The 22,349-nt window shown below is 34.1% G+C and overlaps 1 long non-coding RNA gene across 1 annotated transcript in view; it reads right to left on the minus strand.

Moving 5' to 3' along the window:
- Positions 1-8,753: 8,753 nt before the first annotated feature.
- LOC150110525 (uncharacterized) overlaps positions 8,754-22,349 on the minus strand; it is a 112,728-nt gene continuing 99,132 nt past the window's right edge. The window contains exon 5 of the long non-coding RNA XR_016548465.1: positions 8,754-8,836. This is a non-coding gene — a long non-coding RNA (uncharacterized LOC150110525). The remainder of the gene's footprint in view (positions 8,837-22,349) is intronic.

Consider the following 22,349-nt stretch of genomic DNA (forward strand, 5'->3'; position numbering starts at 1 on the left):
CGAAATTGCTTAGATTCGTCAAGGCCAATTCATTCTACTTCTTTCATTTTTCAAGGTTATCTGCGTCTTCTTTTAGTATCTTAACTCATTTTTAAACGCTGTGTGCCATACTGCGAGCGTTTATAAATCTTAATTGACTTCACACATTTATAACAAGAACAGAAATGGTTATGAATCAATTATGAAAAGTTATGAATTTCACTGTGGATTGTCACGAAACGTCGTGTTAAATATTTCCAGTTCTCTTAAAAAAAAAAAAAGAGAATAAAAAATTTGCTTTCGAAAATCTTTCAAAGTACTCATCCGAGCAACCCAGTACCTGTCTGATTAACTGGAAAACAGACCAAATAGGAACAGGCGAAATATTTTACAATGCGTGGTATTGGCTGATGGAAAGTTTGGTCTCATTTAATAGCTTTGACGGCGCAACTTCATTCATGATTTACAACTAACAGAGAAACTGACCTTCGGACTGATATTCTACCCACAGTGCGTCTGTGTAGTAACACAATCGGTGTCCGTTATCTCCCTAGCATATATACTTACATTTGTATGTGTACTAGAAACCGTCTCTCTCCTGTACGCACCTTGAGCAATCGTTCCGCTCGTGTTTATCAATATGATTAGGAGGCAAAGCCTGCAACTTAACATTCCTCACTTCCGAGTTATTCCGCCCAATCACGACACGTGTGTTTCATTCACGAGTGCGTAACCTTCCCACGACCCTACCTGTCTTACGTTATAACGGTGTACCCTTTATAAAAAAAAAAAAAAAGAAAGAAATAATTCTCTCCCCTATTTTTCCCTTCTGTCATAAGAGCGAAGCATCAAAGTACGTTCCAGATTAGCTTCATTGTGATTTGGCAAATAGATGTAGGGTGCGGCGCAGGAAAACAAGGCGAAGGGGTGTACTTAGCGCTTCTGCCTACTGCGAGCAGATAACATCCATTGGTTGTGCATGATCGAAGCTACATTTTGTTGTAATCAGCGTTTCTTCTCACCTCATGAAAGGCTTGAACAACTGTTATGAAGCACTATTCATTAGTGATAGTAAACTGATTAAGATCATTCCCACAGTATCTGATGAGTCAAGATGAAATATTATTTTTTTTTCAACAATTCTTCAGTGATGTAGGGGAGTTTATATGGCAACATACGGTGTATATAGTCTCTGCTGTGTATCAATACATAATGGAGTATCTCCCAAATGCTTCTACGGAAAATAATGGTAACTCAAATGCTTGTGTGTAAAATTAATGAAATATATCCTTATGAAGCATGTGTCTAATTTAGAGAGCTATATCCACTTGCTTTTTGTTACGACTTCTTTCCTGATTTTTCTATGCATTGTTCTGTTCTTTAATCATTTGAAGAACTTTAATTAATATTCATTTGATTTTCTACTGATGTTGAAAATCAAATGAATTTCGATTTTGTTCTGTGAAATCTACTAAACAATTGTATTCGTGTTTTGCAGGTGGCGCTACTTACTGTAGTTAAAGTATGAACGAGGTAGTGTGTATTTGAACATTATTAAATTTCGCAGTGAAGAATGAAATGCAAATAGTAAAATCGAAAACAACTTCAAAAATAAACACTGTGATTTATTAAATGCGAATAATGCAATATCCAGGAGTTTATTTTATGACTGCAATTATCACTTAATATTCCATGAAGCAAGTCGAAATAAACCATTACGCCACGTTTATTGATGTTTTATTTACACGGAAAATATTTCTATAATTAATGCCAACGACCGCTAGTACAAAACACGTTCGTAAGAAACATCTGTCATGTCGGATCTTTGGAGTAGTTGCTGAGAACGCCAATTCGGAAGCATAATTCCAAACTTCATCATTCAAAGTAAATCAGTACCTTTTATTTAATGGCATCAGAATTAAATATTTGTGTATAATAAAATTGTCATACAGAAGTGCAAGATTTTTCTCCTTGAAACAAGTTGTTCGTACCTCAAAACAGGCAAACCAGCCAGAAGAATACACGCAATGTATATAAGCACATTACGAAATAAGGATTAACCACCTTATTCTGTCCACCTTATCGAACGCCTGCACGGTAAAGTGTGCATCTATATGTGAGCGTAAATCTGGAATGTATGATAGAAAATTATCAAATAGGATTTTATTTTTACTAGAGATACTTCGCTTTTAATTCTAAATTACAATAAGAATTCTATAATAAGGTATTATATTTACGGCTATTTTACCTGCTTCTGTTTAGGAGTGCCCCTGTTTAAATGTCATTGGCTTTTTTACTCAATAGGGCATTGTAGATGTATATTTACCAATAAATATATGTAGCATAAAGGAAGAAAAATTTACACATACCTTTTTATGGGTGTTGTGGCTTTTCTTCTTTCTGCAATGTCCAAACTACTGTGTGTGTGGGGGGGGGGGGTTAGGCAACGTGGAAGAATTAAATAGAAATGGAAAAAACCCGGTTTTTTGAATAGTGGGAAAGGATGAATGGGTTAAAAATGGCAACTTATTTTAGAGGGGGGGGGGTTTGACGGGGTGCGGTCCGTTTCGACTATGCTTTGTCGTCGTCTGAACACATGGAAGAATCCGTGAGTAAAAAAGCCAATGACATTTACAGGGGCACTCCTAAACAGAAGCAGACAAAATAGCCGTAAATATAATAGTTTGTTAAGAGGAGTAACATGGGAGTTTTCCCAGAAATAATATCCATAATACAATAGGGTATTTTTCTTAATGAACTGATAGTCTTGGTTTGGGCATTTCAAATTTCTGTAATCTCTGGAAAAGACAAATTAAGGATGATATTATAGAGAACAGAGGTAGATGAATAAAAGAGGAGGAAGAAGAGTTGCTCCGTGCGTTTTTGGAGCTGAACTATAAATGAACGAATGTTAACCTGCAGATACTCTTGTTCTTGTATTACAGTTTTGGAAGAAAGTGGAAGAATGATAGTGGTCACTACAGATCATTATCCATGAAAAGTGGTACATCGAGGTACTGTAATGAATACAGTGCAAGTGGTACTGTAATGAATTACTTTAAAAAAAACTTAAAATTTAGGTGCCTGTGGGTAACTTTTGATAACTTCCATAATGCTAGATCAGTAAAAGAAAGGCCATAGGTTCGATTATTGTCGCCGACTAGAGGAATTTTTTTACAGCAGATTTTCCATGTAGTCGATCTTTGGCACAGGCAAGTAGTTAGATTATTTCTTTTATTTATTTGTTTTTATTTTAATGTGAATTTGGGCTCTGTGGTATATAGTTGTATAAAAATATATAAAATAAAAATTATCCTTTAGCCCTCGCTAACATTTTAAAGATTTATTAGCAGCCACTGTATAAAAATTAATAAAATAAATAATATACTTGTCAGTAAGACAGTAACGTAACATTATTTTTAGATTTCCAACCTTATTTTGATTGATTCAATAAGAGTATGTTGCTGATTTATCTGTTTTGCAGGAGAGGGGTCCTGGAGGAAAATATCCTCCCTTATTTGCCTACGTATCAGACCAAGTAACTTATTTTAAGTCAAAAATCTCCTAAAAAGTTCCATGTGCCATAGATAGGGTTCACGACCAAGTGGCGACATCAACAATAAATTATTACTAAAAATACAGACAGAACAAAAAGAAAAGAAAAGAAAATAATATCTAGGCATTTAAAGCTTCTCCACAGCGAAGTTGTGAAGATGATGTAATACGTGTCCAGCCATGGATGGTTGGAATCTCATTAAATCCTTATCCCCAGCCAATCTATTAAGTGTGAAGAATTCGATGTGGAAGGATTTCACTTCCGGAAACTCTTTTTTTTATTTTTATTTTTTTTATTTCCATAAAACAGACACACATGTATGTGGTAAAGCTATTCAGAACACCAAATGTGTGCAGTATACATAGAACCTCATACAGAGCAATAATAGTTTATACCTAAGTTACAAATCAGCAATAACAACTGAAAGATGCACAGATGGAATGGTCTGATGTTAAATCGAGTACAAGATAAGCATTTACGCTTTCTTTAGTGATTTATAATCTATACAGACACGTTATGAAGAAAAGTGGTCATCAGATTAGTTCTAAATTTACGCTATGCAAGTGATGTTTTTATCCTCTTGAATAAAACTATTGCAAGAAAGTCTTCGAAGAGTTTTTAGTCAAATTAAATATGAGAAATATGGCGTAAATGTTATAATTAACAAAAAAAAAAAAAAACCCAAACTATGAAAATAGGAATAGGCAAAAAAACTAAAAATGTCAACTGAATACTGAGAAGTCAATTTATAGAACTGGTTAACGTATATGATGGTAAAATATGTAAGCATTTAAAATATCTAAGCACAATATTGGCGTATGCTCTTGTGCCACTTGTTTGTTTTATGGAATGAAAAAAAAAATCTCCTTGAGAAAGAATTTTACTACCCCCAATGGAATATACCAACGTGCTGAAACCACTTTTAACATATGTATCGGAGAGTTTGGTTAAAAATAAATCATTTGATCAATGCCCGGACACCAAATTATTAGGTTGGAAGAATTCGATGTGGAAGGATTTCAATTCCGGAAGCCCTTCTTTTTTTTTAATGAGAATTCTGAATCATACAGGCATGAGCAGATGGCAGAAGTGACAAAAATAAAGCATAAACGAAGATATCAGAAAATAACTTCACACTAGTAATATTTCTGGGATGTGTAAATAGAACTAATCTAAGATGGTGTCTCACGAAAACAGAATATAAGATGATAAATTAATAAACCAGAAGTTTAGGTCAAAAATTCAGCTGGAAAAATCCAGATGATGACCAACATATAAGTGGATTGATGTACAGTAGTTATCGAGTGCTTTAAGTCCAAAATATAAAAGTTGATCAAATTTTAGATTTATTTCACAAATAACGCCACCTGCCGAATTTCATAGTTGGGGTTACGCACTCTGCTAAGAGACCTTCACCGGACATTCGACACACCCATAACGGTCCATCTGCTCGGTAGAGGGTGTAACGTGATTCATCGCTCCATAACACAGCTTTCAAAATTACACGTCCCACTGTCGTTTGCATTGGTCCACGATCTGTGCACCAATGCAGATCTGTGCCACGCTGCATGTTGGTTCGGGTAATTGGAGCTTGCATAGTGCGGTCCTACCACGGAAACCCATGTTGTGAGGCCCGATTTTGAATGTTTTTATGCGCATTCGTATTCCAGCCGATGCTTAGAACTCTGCATTCAAAGTCATCTGCATTCTGCAGACGAATAGTGGCTTTTGCATATTGTCCTTCGTAACACCTACGGTGTCGTTTGGTGAGTATCGTGGGTCGTCCACTGCAGATAGTTCTTGCAGTTGACTCCCTGCCCTTCCATCTTCTCAGTATGGTATCACTGATTATTGACCTGGGATGGCTGTTTGTCAATAATTTGTCAAATTTCTCGCAGCCATTTCAACGGGACACAGTTGCACTGACTTAGGAGCATCATATTCCTCCAATTTACACTAGCTACAAACACGTGACTCGTTACATATCACGATGCATCTTGCCCATGGGGGTGTTTCCTTTGACTTCTTTCCAAGCAGTGCATTTAAATGCAGGCATGTCTCTCAGTCCTGTTCTATCACCTACCCTACCCTCTTTCTCATGCACAGAGAAAACCTCTCTCTGACCAATAATCTTATTTACAGTTTCACTGATGATGATGATGATGATGATGATGATGATGAGAGCTCATTCAATTCCTCCTACTTATTTGACAAAGATAGCAATACACAAATGTCCCAGTCAATCAAGAATATATATATATATAAATATAAATAGAATTATAAATAGAATATATATATATATATATATATATATATATATATATATATATTCTATTTTATTCAAAAATCTATCCCAGAAATCTTGGTGAGCTTTCTGTACCAGTTTTAATGACATGAAGATCACGTGTTTGAGCTGCATAATAAAAAGACACTTGCTAAAATAAAATACGCATTTATATAAAGTTATTTCTTCAAATGGGAAGTTCATTGGACCTAAATAACTTTGTATAAATTTCGATTTTTATTTTCACTAATGCCACAACTCCAACGTGTGCACTTCATTACTCCAGTTGTTTATTTTCCTCTTTCTCTTTTGCGCATCTGAAAAGAATCAAATGATCCTCAGATAGACTTCGAAAACTTGGAAGACTATGAATCAAAAATGTTTCATTGCCTTTTATGTCTTCCGTGGCAGCTCTTTAGAGATGATCGTACTCGGTTTCATCACGTCCTACTGTGACGATGTGCACTTATACGATATGATATTTAATAACCCTTCCACTTCAAAGCCAACCTTTAATACCATTAAACATCTATTCTGCTCTTTTAGCTTGCACTACTTTGTTTCATCTTCGCATCTGGAATATAGTGTATACTTTATTGCCTTGCTAATCTTCAATGCATTTTATTTCTTTGTTTTGTGTTGAAAGGAGCGTTATACCACTCTTCAATAGGTAATTATAGTCATTTGTTCTAGATATCTCCAGTTTCTGACATGCATATAGTTTTATAAAACTCGGTCTTAAACGAAAAAAAATGTTTTTTTCATGACTTCATACTATGAATGTTTATTTTTTCTCACTTGATATCAGATTCAATATTTTAGCGAGGTGCTTGAGAAATATATTTTTCGTGCTTCATTAAAATAATTTACTTCAGTTCACTAAAAGTGTCAGTGCATCTTGTAGTATACTTCCATGTCCCTAATGCTAGGTCATCAGAAGAAACATGTCGCCAAATTACCATTGCGCTCCTCTCGTGCATCTCAACTCTGTCGAAAATAACGGAGACGTTACCAGTAGTCAATCCGTTCCCTAACTAGAAACACACCAGATAATTAGGGACTCCAATATACTATGGGTTCCACAACTGAAGATCCAGGACAGATTTCACAACCTACACCACTCGCCACTGGAACATCGAGTCTAGTATCGAAGCCTGTTCTCTAAATCACCATCTTTTGGTCTGCCATCCATCCTTTGTAATTGGCAATGAACTTTCTTTTTGTCGTTCACTTCATGCCATGGTGGATGGAACTCTTCAAAGAGTCTCTGTCAATTCAGGCATGTATTACTGTCCTGTTCTATCACTTGCCATCTTTTTTCTCTACATAAATAACCTCTGATCGACCAATAATTCTATCAGTTTCGCTGCTGATGACGATAGTGCACTCAATTCCTCCTACTCAGTGACTCTAATATACTATTGGTTCCACAACAGAAGATCCAGGACAGATTTCACAACCTACACCACTCGCCACTGGAACATCGAGTCTAGTATCGAACATTTGACAAAGACACAAATAATCCAAGATTCTTCTAAAACCAGTGCCATTAGTACCTTGAACACTGATCTCTATACCATTCTTCAATGGGACGAGGATAACTTAGTCCTTCAATTCTACTTTGAGGTGCATGAGCTATAGTCTTGTCTTCTTTCTAGTAAAAAGGATCTCCGTTCACATTCACTTTCCCTTACCTTCAATTAATACACCAATTAGCAGACAAATGGAGCTTTCTCTTCTTGGACTGACACATTTCTAGCTTTTCCTTGGAAAAACACGTCAATCACTTGTTTCTCAGCCTCTAAAAAACTAGGCACTAGATCGAGATGCTACTTTTTATCCATCTAGATGTCTAATCCTCTCGAACTAGAAAACAAACTAGGATCAGTCTATTTTCGAAACTTTGATTTTTTTTTTTCGACTATGGAATAAATACGGATTTATAATATTCACCTATTTCTATTCATTTATAATTCTCCGAAATGAAGCCTTTTAAGCTCTTTCTCAATAATTACAAAATTTATTACTTCATCACCTTCGTAAAAAAAAAAAAGGAGAAAAAAAACACGGAAGAGTTTTTATGGGTTATTTACTGTCCGTTTTGTCTGTAGCAGTTTTATGGCAGAATATAACTTGCTGGATGTTAATACTTTATATACAATGAACAAGAATGATAAAGAAGGGCATAAGCGTGTGTGAATACATGTTAGCATGGGGTTTAAATCTCCCATTCATTTAATGAGCAAATATAAAAGTGTCCCTTTTATTTTCTTCATGCTAATGTAACCCAGATGTCATGTCCATGGCAAGAAAAGCATATAAAGAATGCTAATTTCTTTTAAGAAAAAAAAAAAAAAAAAAAAACGGAGGTCCCTCTTTTCTTTTTTCTATAGAAGTAGCATGTGTTCTCAGCAATGGTTATGTAAGTTTATGAGGTTACGAATGAAGCCATAGTGACAGGTGGATGACAGGTTAATCAAAATATTAAATGAAGCCAGACCGAATTGGAACGGTGTTTGACACAAAATTAAAATAATAGGAAAGTAATCTGTGTCCATTGGTGTTCGAAAGAATAACACCCATGAGGTGAAGGGTAAATGGTGAAATGATAGGTGAAGGTTCTCATGACCAAAGCTGCAGGTGTCTTGAGTTCAATGTCTTCACATATACTGCATATCCTCTTAAAAACAGTAGTTGTTGGAATTACGATTTCTTTTAACTGTTATCTGAGATCAACTTTTCTTTCGAGATGTAAGCAAAGATAACTTTTTTCCCCCTTCATCACAAAGAATTAAAGTACAAATCTTAGTGCTATAGAATAGTAAAAGTTACCTGGAATCACGCAGCAAGTTATGGCTTGTTCTATGACGAAGATAAATTGAGGAAAATGAAAACGTCTATGTTGTGAGCTGTATACAAGTATATTTTATGGCATTTCAAATGGGGAAACATGACAGAATCTTTACTGCTATCTTCCCATAGACACTTCGGACATTACTTCGAGAACAAATAAAACTCTAAAGTAAAAATAAAAATTACATTACGTTGGAAGGATGAGGTTGAACCATAAAAATATTTAAAGATTTTAGTCGAGGTACTATTTCACGTTCATGAATGAGAAAAGTGGTATGTGGTCCAAATGGCTAAGAATTTTTTTTTATATCTTTAATGAGAAATAATTACAACTCTTTACTCTTCCGATAGACGTGGACTTTACCTGTGCTCCTCACCAAATATTATAAATATATTAAATATTAAAATCATTATTCGATACGAAGATTTGAGAAAGAGTGAAATCATTTTATTAAACTTGAAGAACCAAAAAAAAAAATATATATATATATATACTTTCAAATTCATCTTTATCTCCGCGGAATTTTTTAGAGCTACAATTAGAGTTATCTATTCCACAGCAATAATCAAAAATAGACCACATTGGCCTTCGGTTGAAAAGGTTCGAGTCCCGTCAGGAAGGGAAAAAACTATGACTTTTAATTGAAGGTAATTTAGCCCGTCATAACGGAAATGGTGGAGTTCTTTCTAATAGAAACGAGTGTTTCATCGCGCGACAAACGCTATTAAAACACACATTACTAACAAACAAACTAACACTGGCCTCGTATCTTTAGTTGCTTTAACCATCATTTCAAACAACAACGGAAAAATATATTCTTCTTTCCAATGTTACAGTTCGAATGAAGTATTTTATCTATAATTGGCATGAAAAGTTCTGACTCTAAAAGTTTTTCAATCAGAAACTTTAATTGCTTACAAGGTAATCTATGTTAACTTATTTTTCAATGGTGAATGCGAATAAGTCAAAGAGCCCAGCAAAGCCAAACTCGAAAAAGACTTCAAGTGAATTCTAGAAGTTTGTAACATGTCTACTACATCTTTTCCTTTTTTTCGTTCTAATAATTTTGTGAAGAATTTTCATAAGGCCATTCAACTAAAGTTAAGATAAAGTAGCCGGTCTCCACGAGATGGGCAGGATTTTGACTTCAGAATCTTTCCTCTACCAGATACTTTCATCTGTCCATTTTTTTGTTTTTAGATAAATATTTATTTATTTTTGCATGTTTTCCGGCCTATATGAATATTTCTTTCTTTCTTTTCTTATTGCTTTATTTCGAAATTTAAATGCAAGCAATGCCTAACAATTGTGATTGATTACCAAGACTTAAATTTGGTAATTCAAGTATGTGGTAATAAAAACTACAGGTGTGGTGTCAAGCAAATGCCTATAAGAAATGGGACCCTGATATGAATTTAATACCTTTTTTGCATAACTATTTTGGGCGTTGTTAAACATTTGAACAGAAACTAAGTGACGAACTCGTATACATTTAAGATTTATTATTTGTGTGCATTTCAGCATTGCTAATCATCATGTACTTGTTCTTTTACCATGGTCATTGTTTTTTGCGAAGTATTTTATTATCACAAGCCCTACTTGTTTGGGTATTTGTAGTCCCTTTTACTTTATGTGTTACCGTTTTAGGTTTATTGGTGCATCCACCTTTCCCAGTGATAATGCGCCTCTGAACGACCGTCACCATCCTCACAATATCGATTTAAAAGGCGATAACCCAAAGAGTTTTTGTTAACTTTCTCGTCTGCAAGTTGTTTGAAAATCATCTTGCATAGTTTGTTATTGTATGACGTCTGGGATACAATGGCAACTAATCTTGGCTTGGCATGATACCATTTCGATAGTTCCCACCCGTCTTGTTTCGATAATAAGTGGATGGGCTTTTTCAATCCTCTCATCGGTCATTGGTGGATGCCTTGATTATTCTTCCTCAATAATCCTTGTTGCACCATTCATCCGTTTTCTTCTTTCATCTTTCTTTCGAGAGCAAAGGAATTGATTTTGTCTGATACGAAATGTTTATCCTCTTAGGACCAAGGGCGGCTCGTTCATAGGCACTGCGGAACTGCAGCACCCCCAATTTTTCTCGATATATAAATATATTTATTGATTTATTTATATTTGCTTGTAGTATTTAATTTTATCATCAACAATTCTCTTATTTTGTATAAAAAATAATAAAAATCCATCTTGTAGCACTTAGGAGGGCGAAGGACGGTAGCAGCACTGTGTTTACCACAGTGTCATATTGCTACGCGCACAAGCATATACACGTCATAGTGAGATGCGAGCTATTAGCGTAATGCGGCACTGTCCGTCGCGCAGTTCCACTGTTGTTTACATGCAGTTTGCGCCAGTAGTCGAGTGTTCGTAGTGCTTAAAGTGTTTTACTCCGTCTCTTTAAAGATTTGGACATTACAATTAAAGACATAACATTTGTTATAGTTTTTATTTTAGAACATTATTGGGGTTATGATAATGGATTTTATTTTTAACTTAATAATTTTGAATTATACCAAAACTGTATAATTTTATCGATAATAAATAATATTTTTTCATGTTAATTTTTTTAAAATTTTTTACCATAATTTTGATATTTTATCCAAACACGTATACACTGTACTTACAGTGTGTATGTATATTTCGAAAGTTTTGCAACATCCGCATGATTTCAAGTCACGAGCCGCCACTGTTGAGAACCAACTAAATTTATTTCCTTTTTTTCCTGAGAAATCTTTATATTGCGTTTTCGATTTTGCTATTGAAAAAAAAAAAAAAAAAAAACATTTTTTTTTTAATAACAGGCAATAATACTTTTGCCGTAATCTAAATGTTCTTATATGTATGGACGTAAATTTATCTCCTTTTCCACACACACACACACAACCTGAATTCATGCCGCAATTCTCGCCAATGCTGGCTTTATTCAGTATCTTTCAAATTGGCTATTTCCACTTTTATTAAAACCGGCGTATAATTTTGCTATTATCAAAAGAGCTCGTGGGTCGTACGAAAATAATTTAATGTTAGTCATTAAATTATTTAATGGTTATGAAATTTTTCTGTTGAAAATTACTTCATCTTGAAGAAAAGAAAATCAACCGAAGTAAACCATGTTTCAATTAAAAAAGTTCCGACCTCATCAATTCTGCTGTCAAATGTACTGTAATTCATCTGCTGAGGTTTACTCATAATGCTAAAGGTCAAAGAAGGAATTTTCCTTTAATTTCATAGAAGACAGGAAATCTTGTTCAGAGGGAAGCTACTTAAATCGAAACTGTTAATTTTTTTTTTTTTTAAACTTAGTATCGTTTCTTTACTTTCCAGTCTGTTTCGCTTGAATTAATCCGGAACTTTTATATTCTAACCTCATTATTCAATCTTTCACTTATTTAGTCATGAATTAGCGTCATATTTTCCACGGAATTTGAGAGGACGTTAGATATTTAAAATGTTTCAGTAATTTAGGAAGAGATTAGAAATATTTCTATGAATGCGTGTGCATTTACAGAAACGTCACCTCATTAGACAGTTATAATTCTTGATTAATTATTATTATTATTATTATGTGACACCTCCAGGGAGTCCAAAGACTCATCGAGGGAGAGTGTGTCAACAGCATCGAACGATTGATCTCTTCCAACTACTAACCGCGCTCAAACTTACTTAACTTTTTTGCGAGCCATTAGTTGCAGAGGCTCTACCAATCGACCAACCTTAATAATCTATTAAACTCATCCCTTCTCATATAAGTTCTGCATCATATAAATTCATATGTTATATACGTCCTCATCATGATCAGTGGCTCGAACAGCACTTAAGCACCCACGATCTTCCCTTCCAAGTATCCTGGAGTTATGAATTTCATAACCATAGCTCCAGGAAAAGGTGGATAGCCTTACGTATTCTGTGTTTATAAATTGCGTGTGTTTTACTGACCGATTTAGGGGACGAAAAACCCGAGTTTTTTTTTTTTTTTCAGGAGTAAAAACCCTATCGCCTCCGTATCAGACCGGCTAACTCACCTTCACTTGAAAAGCCCTGATCAAAGCTCTTCGCGTCCTTGACAGGATTCAAACCCAGATCTTTCCAACAAAGGACATCAATACTAACTGAGCTAAGGAGTCATATAAATTCATATAAGTCACACAAGTTTCTCTCTCAAGACTTTTATTCTGACATGGATGCACATTTAGCACATAAGTCCTTTTTGGTACACATCACTTTTTCAAATATTTATGACCAAAGATGTTAACTCATATGTCCCCCCCCCCCCGCTCTAGTGGTAAATAAAGTTATGTCTTTAATCAATAAACGAAACAACAGTGTTGCATATCGCACTTGCCAGTCAACTGTTCCTTCAATGGTGCAAACAGACGAAAATCGCTATATGTAACATCAGGATGCCGACGCCTACATTTGTTGAGCTGCGACTACTCGCGTATGCCGTTGACGATGTTGACACAGAGTTATTATTGCTGTGTACCATTGCTGATGGTGCAGCAACCCAACGTTTCGTGACGAATTGCGAGCAAAATTAATACTGCCACTACGGTTAAGCAACAGAACTAGAAGTGCATCCCTGAAGACATCGCTTTTTTTTTTTTTTTCAGGGGAAGATGGTGGATTATGTAGATTTGCAGTTCCTACTTCTGTAAATAGTTTTAGTAAATAATTTTTGTCCGCAATCAAGATGACCACCTCAAGGTCCGGTCACATTTCTAGTCGCCTTCGTCTTCCTACCTATCTTGTAAATGATAGTGGGGCCGCAGCTCCATGTCACTATTTCGAAGACCTCAATTTCAAGCGAGACCTAAACTGCCAATTTGGTTCGCCGGGAGGACAGCGTCTCTGTTTTATAACCTACGACTCTTTGGGTTCTAATTCCATTATGGACATCGATGCTTGTAAATGTCGTTAGGTTATAGATGAATCCCATCCCCTTCGTAAAACCACAAGGCTGGAGTTACTTTAATTCTGTTTTAGCCTATTCACGATACTAAAATATGCTGCAGGTTAGTAACCTCTCCAGGATACGACTGAAATGCCGGTGGAATAACAGAACATTAAAAGAAGCAAAATATGATGAGTAGTGAGCGGTTTTTGAAAATAACTGGATATACTGTATATACCATGATAATAGTAGGGTCTTTTTTTCCTATTCAGGTTCTTGAATATTTTTGTAATCGCTCACCGACAAAACATTATGAGATGCCTTCTCAATTCTTTTTAGTTATTTATTTGGCTTTTTTTTCTTTATTGTTGTTATTGTTATAGAACATGTTCGTCGATCACCGATGTATTTGTGTAGATGGTAATATTTACATAATGATATATAATCTCCAAAATAAAATATTCAAGATCGAATATTAATGCATGCATGTATTAATAGTAGTCAAATGATAACACTTATTTTGCGCAATGCTGTTAATTTGGTTTTAATTTGGTTTTTCTTTATTTATTTTAAGTATTTAAACTCGAAAGTGGCCCTCTGATACAGTCTTTAAATGTATGAATACGAATAATTAAGCATTTTTTTTATTATTCAGTTAATTAAGAAGATAATTTTAAAAGGCACGTACAAATTATTGACAAGTCTTCTAATGCCTAAAAGAAAAACTGTCGACGTGTGGCGTCTTCCAATTTAACTGTGCGTTTTTCGTTATGCAATTTTCGTCTGCCAAATTGTTAATATAGAAGATGAAATCTTTATGAATTGGTACATTTCGGACGCTATTCCGTTTTTGTCGTTTAGTCTTGCGGTTAAAATAAGCAAGTATTAAATGTTGTCCGAGAATACTGCTTATTTAACAAAAATATTCTTCATTCTTTCAAACCAATCAAAAGAATTAGCTGATTATATGACATATTGAGATATTTCAAAAACAGCCTTCTTGTTTTGTTAATTTTTTTTTTTTAATGTTTTTCTGGTTCTTATTTCGACTTACTGACGACTTCCGAAGGATTTAAGTCATTTCGCCCACATTTCGGTAGCACGGATATTAAACCTCTGATTAGTACTGCTCACCGGACAATAGAGGGCGTAGGCCACTAACGAGTTTATTAGGTGGCGTCTTCCAAACACAATAACCGTCAAAATATTAACATCATTTGCGCGTGCGGCGCCAGAAGATGGATGGTTTCTTTGCCGTTAGAGGACTCTGTCTACAAGTTGCTACCTATAATTACCGCAATTAGGAATGGAGTCTTTCCAAGAAGTATTAAGTGTTGAATTGCAACAGGTTAATTGTCTATAACAGAGGTGAAGAGAGGCTGTGCCTTCCACTTGTAAACATGACATTGTACGAATACGCATTTTTTTTATTATTATTATTTCTCAAATGATAAAACGGAACATAATACGATATAAACGAAAGCCTCCAAATACGTTTGGCTTTTTTTTAATGCAAAGCATTTTTTAAGAAACTCGGTACTATATATATATATATATTAAATTGGCATCAGTGATTTTTTTAGGGTACTTGTTTTGAAGATAAATGTCATGGATCCACTGTACACAGTTCCTGAAAAAAAAAGTTTCAAAACTTTTTTCTCCCCATCTGGTTCTTGGCATTAAGCATATCTTAAAAATTTATTTTAAAAAATTCTAGAATCTTTTCTTTATATTTATATATATATATATATATATATATATATATATATATATATATAATTGAGCTTAAATGGATAGGGAATCGATTTTGCTTAACCAATTGTGCATACAGATAGAATTTTACATAACATTATTTTTATGGAAGATGTAAGTCACGAACAATGGCGCAATTTATATTTTTATCTCCTCCATTAAGTTTTAGACTGAATCCTTTAGTGGGAATTTTTGCTAGAGCCTCTCTTCTGAATCTTCGATGAGTACAGAAGCTTTCATCCCCTACAGTGTGAAGTTTCGCCAAAAAATAATTCTATCTCTACTCTCGAACTATCCTTATACTTTGCCTCAACCCCAATACTATATGAAGTTCACAATTACTGCTTTCCAAATCAGCAAGAGATACTGAACAACAACAACAAAAAAAAAAAAAAAAAAATGTTACGGCTCGCTGTCTAGAATGAATTCTAAACGGTTACATTTAGTAGAAATAAATAAAAGAAAAACCTGTAAATGTTTTGTCTTTTTTTATGCTTTTAAGAAATGCCGAGTTAAATGCAAGGTGTGGTTATAAAGTAATGATGTTAAAATGATTATAAAGAAAGAATTAGCACCATGCGATGCATGATGCTAAAGAATTAGTCTTTTATTCTTCAAAACATTCATTTCTCAAATTCTTTTTTGGTAATTGATTTGTAAGTTCAGTTATTAATCCGACTATTAATCGAATATTATTTATCATCACTTTCTTTTCAGTAAACTGCTAAACGGACGCTTAGCTAAGCGTTACTATGTTTCTGAAGTACACAGACACCACTTTTGACATTACTTGATCTCAATCTTACTCATAAGCATATGCTAACATTTCAAGTTCTGGTTGGCAGACATCCTCGACTTGACGCCTTACACTCCTTTTCACTAAAGCTACTAGCAGTAGATCGACCCCAATAAATTATGTGGCTATTTGTGATGCAAGACAACACGGGTCAAAACAACCTCAATCATTTTGCTTACTGTTTACAAAACGTTCAATATAATATTTTCATTTAAAATAGCAGCATCTCGTATCAACATTTGGAAATCCCGGATAATAATAATATTTTATTTTTTTCGTTCTTCAGATGACCAAGTACAATATATGGAAAAAATGCTGTTTATTATCAAAGCAAGCATAACAACAAGCTTGAATAAATATCAAGTTTATCATTATAACAGTTTTAATGAAGCTGTCATGTGAGTATTTCTCTCACTCCTACTGTTACAGAAACTACTACGATTCAAATTATCTCGGAAATATTATAAGCAAACTTTAACAGCCTTAGAAATAAATGTAGAAAGACTTCTTTTGCAGATTTATTCACAACATACTTGCATAACCGAACATAAAATAAAATAATAATAATAAAAAGTCGAACTATGTTTGGCAAACTATGATGGCGCCGTAGTCTCTGAGCCAAAGGTGCTAAGCGAAAGGACATGTAAAGCCCGTAATGCTCAAGATCTGACGTTTGGAAAACATGTGACAAAAGAGTATTCGACAAATGTTGCTCATGATAAATTTCTTTATCATGAGCATTTTTATTTTTATTTGCTATATTTCTGTTTTCACATCCGCAAAACAAAATAATACAAGTTACAAAGAAAAGATGTGTTTATCGAAGCGCAATTTTATTTCATTTTTTAATTTGAATTTTTCTCTAATTTTAAAAGTTCTAAACGCTAGAAACTAGACTAAGGCAGGGTCTCTTTCTTCAATGTTTAGAAGTGAACCCATTTTTAAACAAAAAAGATTTTTCTGAATTATATGCAGAGGCGAATGCTGGTCTTGAAATTCACGCTTGCTCTTGTTATCATTCGGGAAGTGAGAGGTGTGATTGAAGTCCGATTAGCGGAATAATGAATTACTGACCATTTAAAACTATATATTTAGAAATTTATGTACATTTAATCATACAAATACAACATTTATTTTACAAATGATATTCCATCTTTTTCAATTTAGCTACTTGAATACAAATTCTACCCTACGGTTCTTCTTTATGAACTGGTCAATAACATCGTCATAAAAAGTTGGTTGGAACTTAATTTTCCCAAGCAACACGCACACTTGTAAAGGCTGGCTGAAGCTCACTGGCTAGAGCTACGTTCATGCGTGTTGCTTGGGAAAATTTGTTAATAAATGCATGCATTTATTAACAAATAAATATTACTTCTTTCTCAAGTAATGAGCTTGCTCAGTAAGCATAGCAAGCATGGAGAATTCGCCCCGATTATATGTAATGGAAAAAAAAAAAACTATTTTTCATTACATATAATTCAAGCCTGTTTTTTGTATATTTAACTGTACGTTTACAGTGAATATTATCTAGATGTAATATGAAAATCTATTGATATGTATAATCTGCTGATAGTTTTCAAATATGAATAAGAATTCTCTATTGAATTAGACAAAAACACACAAAAAAAACATCCATCTTTCTCCAACATATATGTCGAAGTGCTCCAACTTGAAGGGACAACTCCAACTCCAGTTTTTCGTTTACGTCACTGATGGACACCTACTCTAGTTTATCATAGTAAACTTTGTTTCCAAAAACTTTATGAATATATTTTATACTATCTGGAGAATGAGCGGCCTTTTTATAAATATTCCCTACTGCTCAATGATCAGTGTGTCTTGTTCATTACATTACTTTATCGAAAAATGGGTTTTCAAAAGTTGATGGCAGAATATTGATTATAGAAAATATTGGAAGGTATATAGAAATTCATTATTAAATTGAATTCAATTAAACTTATGCCCCTTCAAAATATTTTTAAAAAAGTTTGCTGTCCCAAATACCAAGACCGACATAAACGAGCGAAATTAAACGCTATGTTTATGGTTTTGAGCTAGTCCTTGAGAAATTGTTTATGGCTCCAGTCATAATGACTTGGTATTTATGATTAACTTAATCGATCCCAGTAGAATAAAATTCCATTGGGATCGATTAAAAAACCATCCATTAATTGCGTTTCTAAATGAATAATTTGGAAGTTATTATAAGCTGATCTCAATTCAGAAGAAATGAGGTCAGCTTATAATAAAGATGAATTATGAGTAAAAAGAGTAGTAGACAATCAAAATAGCGATGTCAATATAGTAGTGAAATAGATGAGGACGCAAATGAAAACTATTGGCCATAGCTTGAAAAGAAGCACAAAAAAAATTTACTTATTTATGGAGGGGCATTTTATCACACCTAGTAGAATATCATTTATGCATTGAAATATTGGATCATAATCCTGTTAATTTCATTTAGTTTGTATTGACTTGATAATAATTTTTTAATTTTATTTTGTCAAGTTTTTGTTTACAAAAGTATTCAATATTTCATTTCACTTCCTTTCATTGGTAGCCATGATTGTCCGGTGCTGTCTCCTAGCGGTATGTTCCCAAATGCAACAATGCGATAATTTGGCAATGCTTTTTTTTTTTTAAAGAAAGGCCTTTTCAAAGAGGACGAGCACATACCCACTTACTAAAAATAATAATAAATAAATAAATAAAGATTCAGAAAACTAGAATCTTTTTTAAACTGTAAATAAAGATGTCCAATGTTTTGTTTAAAGTTCTTTTTTTCGTAATATAAAGAGAAGAAAACATAACTCTCGCGAGTATATAGTTATGAATCTATTTTAATATAAAGCATTTCTGTCATGTTTGAAATAGCTTCATCTGAAGTAAATATGAAGCCTCTTAAATTTTACGGATATTTAGAAACCAAGCGTCTTTCTGAATAGGAGATATCATTAAATATTTTAAATTAGAATTAAGAGTCATTCTTCATCTGAGATCCATAATAGCGTGCAAATAATGCTGCAAATAAACAGCTTTATTCTATTGCTTATTAACAAAAGAATATATTGCTTATTAACTAACACGACAAAAGATATCACCTACTTTTAATTACGCATTTTCTATCGTCTAGTACAGCGCTTCTTAAACTTTTCCCACTCGCGACCCCTTTTCGCCCGAGAAATTTTTACGCGACCCCGGGCATATATAGAATACAGTAGCAAACTCAGGATTTAATCTTAGGAGGTAGGGGGGGGGGATGCGAGTTGAGTAGACGATTTGAGAATACACACTATGCATCGCATACGATCTATGACTGAGCATCTGCAATGATTGCTAATTCATAAGTATTATAGAAATAAAAGACACGACACAACATAAATAAAAAAAAAAAGAATTTTAATTAGGAAAAGATTTTTGGAAAATTTTCTAGTGATTTTTTCCTTTTTCTTTGGGGGGATAGGGCCCCTTGCCTCCCCCCCCTCTGGTGTGCCACTGATAAAATAGGTATACAAATCAAACATTTACCGATAATAAATCATAAAGAAAATAATTTTAAAACAATTCTTTGGTATACATATAATTTTACAATTTACATAAAGAATTATAAACAACAGCCTCGAATCTGAATTAATTTTGCGCGTTCAGAAACCTTTCACTGTTGCAAATCGCGATCCCCCACAGTTGGTTACGCGACCCCAAATGAGGTCGCGTAACCAAAGAGTAAGCATTCTTCTTTAAAAAAACCGCTATTATGGTAAATTTCTATATCGAATGAATGAAAAAATAAATGATGAGCTTGTATTAATTAGTTCTAATATGTATTTCATTATGATGTATTGTCGGTCTGGTTGGCCGAGTGGTTAGCATATCCGCTCTCCAGCCAAGAGGCTGCGGGTTCGAATCATTATGATTCGAACCCGTAGGCATGGATGTTTGTGAATGTCTGTGAAAGTACTAGTGGTGGTAGTCGGCGGTAGATGGCGTTGGCATTAAGTGATGAAGGCTGGTGGAGTGGTGAGACGAGGAATTGTAGAGTAGATGCTCTCCCTCGATGAGTCTTTGGACTCCCTGGTGGTGTGATGTAATAATAATGTATTAAATAACTGCTAACAGGCCATATGTTTATATCAACAAAATGCGTAATGACAAGTTTGTTAATCCTCGTAAACTAATTTACATCAAATATGTTTCGTAATTGATAAATAAACTGCATCTCGATATACGATAGAATTTATTTATGCATCAATCATTTGATCTTGAGCCTCCCCCAGTCGTCATTGAAGCCTTACCAGAAAGTCTATTCTGCTTAAATTCATTTCTTTATTCTCCTGATTTCAAATGGATTCGCTTTAGATTTCTTTAGACTTTTTTTATGAATTTATCCAATTGTGTTAGCTGAAATCTGAACAGGAAGCTGTGTGACATATTTTACAAATTAAAGACAATATGCTACAAGAGCAAAATTACTATTACTAAATAAATCTATTGGGAGGATGGAGAGAGAGAATAAGAAGGATACTAGAAATGAGATACGCTGAATCCCATAGAAAAATTCAATTACTGTACTACTTGGAGGGACTTTACTATTTGCACATGACAGCAGTGAAAGTGCTTGACGCGAATGAAAAAAAAAAAAAATGTTGAAAAGGGGATAGGTGATAGATTCTGATGAATGGTAACTTATATGCCGTCCAGAGTGATTTGCAAGAGAAAGAATTAAAACTGGCGACCGTTGAGATGCGAACAGCGGAATGTATTCAGCTTCTAACGGTTTTACTCTTCTGAGGTGTTGCGAGGCCGTTACGAAGAACGTTGACGAATGGGCACTTTCTAAGAATGCGAAATGTCATCATATGACAAATCTCTTTCGAGTCTCCCTCAGTTTAGATCTGTAATTCACGGTCAGGTGTAGGTCACGAGAGTAGATACTTAGGCAGTATCTGTAGGCACCCCTTCAAAATACAGATACACCATGAAAGTTGAATCGCTCGCCCTTTGTCAAGGGCAGACACTTCATCCTGGTGTTTGTAGGTTAAGACGTCTGACTGTAATGAGACACGTGTAAGGGAATTTGGTAGTTATGCCCCCCCCCCAAGTGGGAACACTGTGATCATGCATTTATTATAGAACTTTTGCAGACTTCAGAAGCTTGTGCAGTCCCCAATGTCATATCAAAATTTGAAGCATGAACTTCATCGGGTGGGGGAATGGGAAGTGTATACATTTCAGAATTTAGTTCTGGGAGATGTATGCTAAAACTGTGTGGAACCGATTAGTTCTATTATGAAATAAAATGCTAAAGTATTTGAATTTAAATTAGTGTTGATGCTTTATAGAAAAAAAATGATCTACTCATCAGTCTATACAGAACACATTTTATGTTTTAGGCAGATGAAATTTCCAGAGATTGGACTGCAAGGTTTCTTCAAGATTTTCTTAAGGTGGTCAAAAAATACGATTAACTTAATATTCTTTTTTCTGGATCATAAGTGGAAGGATCTGAAAAAATCTTCCTGTTAATACAGCTCTATTTTTTGGTGTGTTTTTTTTTATTTATTCCATTACAATATTTTGAATTTTGATTTCAAAGTTCCCATAAAATAATGGTGATCTGTGACACCTCTTTTTATTTCATAAATTATTTCATATATTAAGCTTTGTAATGACTGTTTGGGGACTTCTCGCTGAACAGTTTAGAAAAACAGTTTAGAAAAAAAAATATTGTTACTATATAAACATTTTTATAGAAGAATATTAGTTTTCTGCTTTTCTTCAAGATGAAGTTTATAGTTGTAGATTTATGTGGACTCTCTCGTCGTTTGCATTAACCAAGATTGTATCATTGAAATCATCAGAGATGATTAGAAGCAGCTATCTGACAATTTCGATTGAAATTATCAGAACATTGGAAAAGAACCATTTGGGTGTGATATCGGTAAAAGTAAAACCAAATGAAAGTAATCAATGGCTATAAGAAGGGATCAGAAAGTAAAACTGTCATTTTAACATACAATACAAGATTTTTTTTTCTTTTTTTCTAGAATCTGGTGAAACCTTTGGCATTTTAGAGATCAAGATTAGATTTATAAATAATTTAGTATCTGATTTTCAACCATTTTGAGTCTTAAATTTTGAGTCTTGTCGGTCTGGTTGGCCGAGTGGTTAGCGTATCTGCTCTCCATCCCAAAAGGCTGAGGGTTCGAATCTCCC

The sequence above is a fragment of the Typopeltis vanoorti genome, chromosome 1, assembly GCF_054136105.1.
Source record: "Typopeltis vanoorti isolate ZY-2024b chromosome 1, IOZ_Tvanoo_1.0, whole genome shotgun sequence".
Taxonomy (NCBI): domain Eukaryota; kingdom Metazoa; phylum Arthropoda; class Arachnida; order Uropygi; family Thelyphonidae; genus Typopeltis; species Typopeltis vanoorti.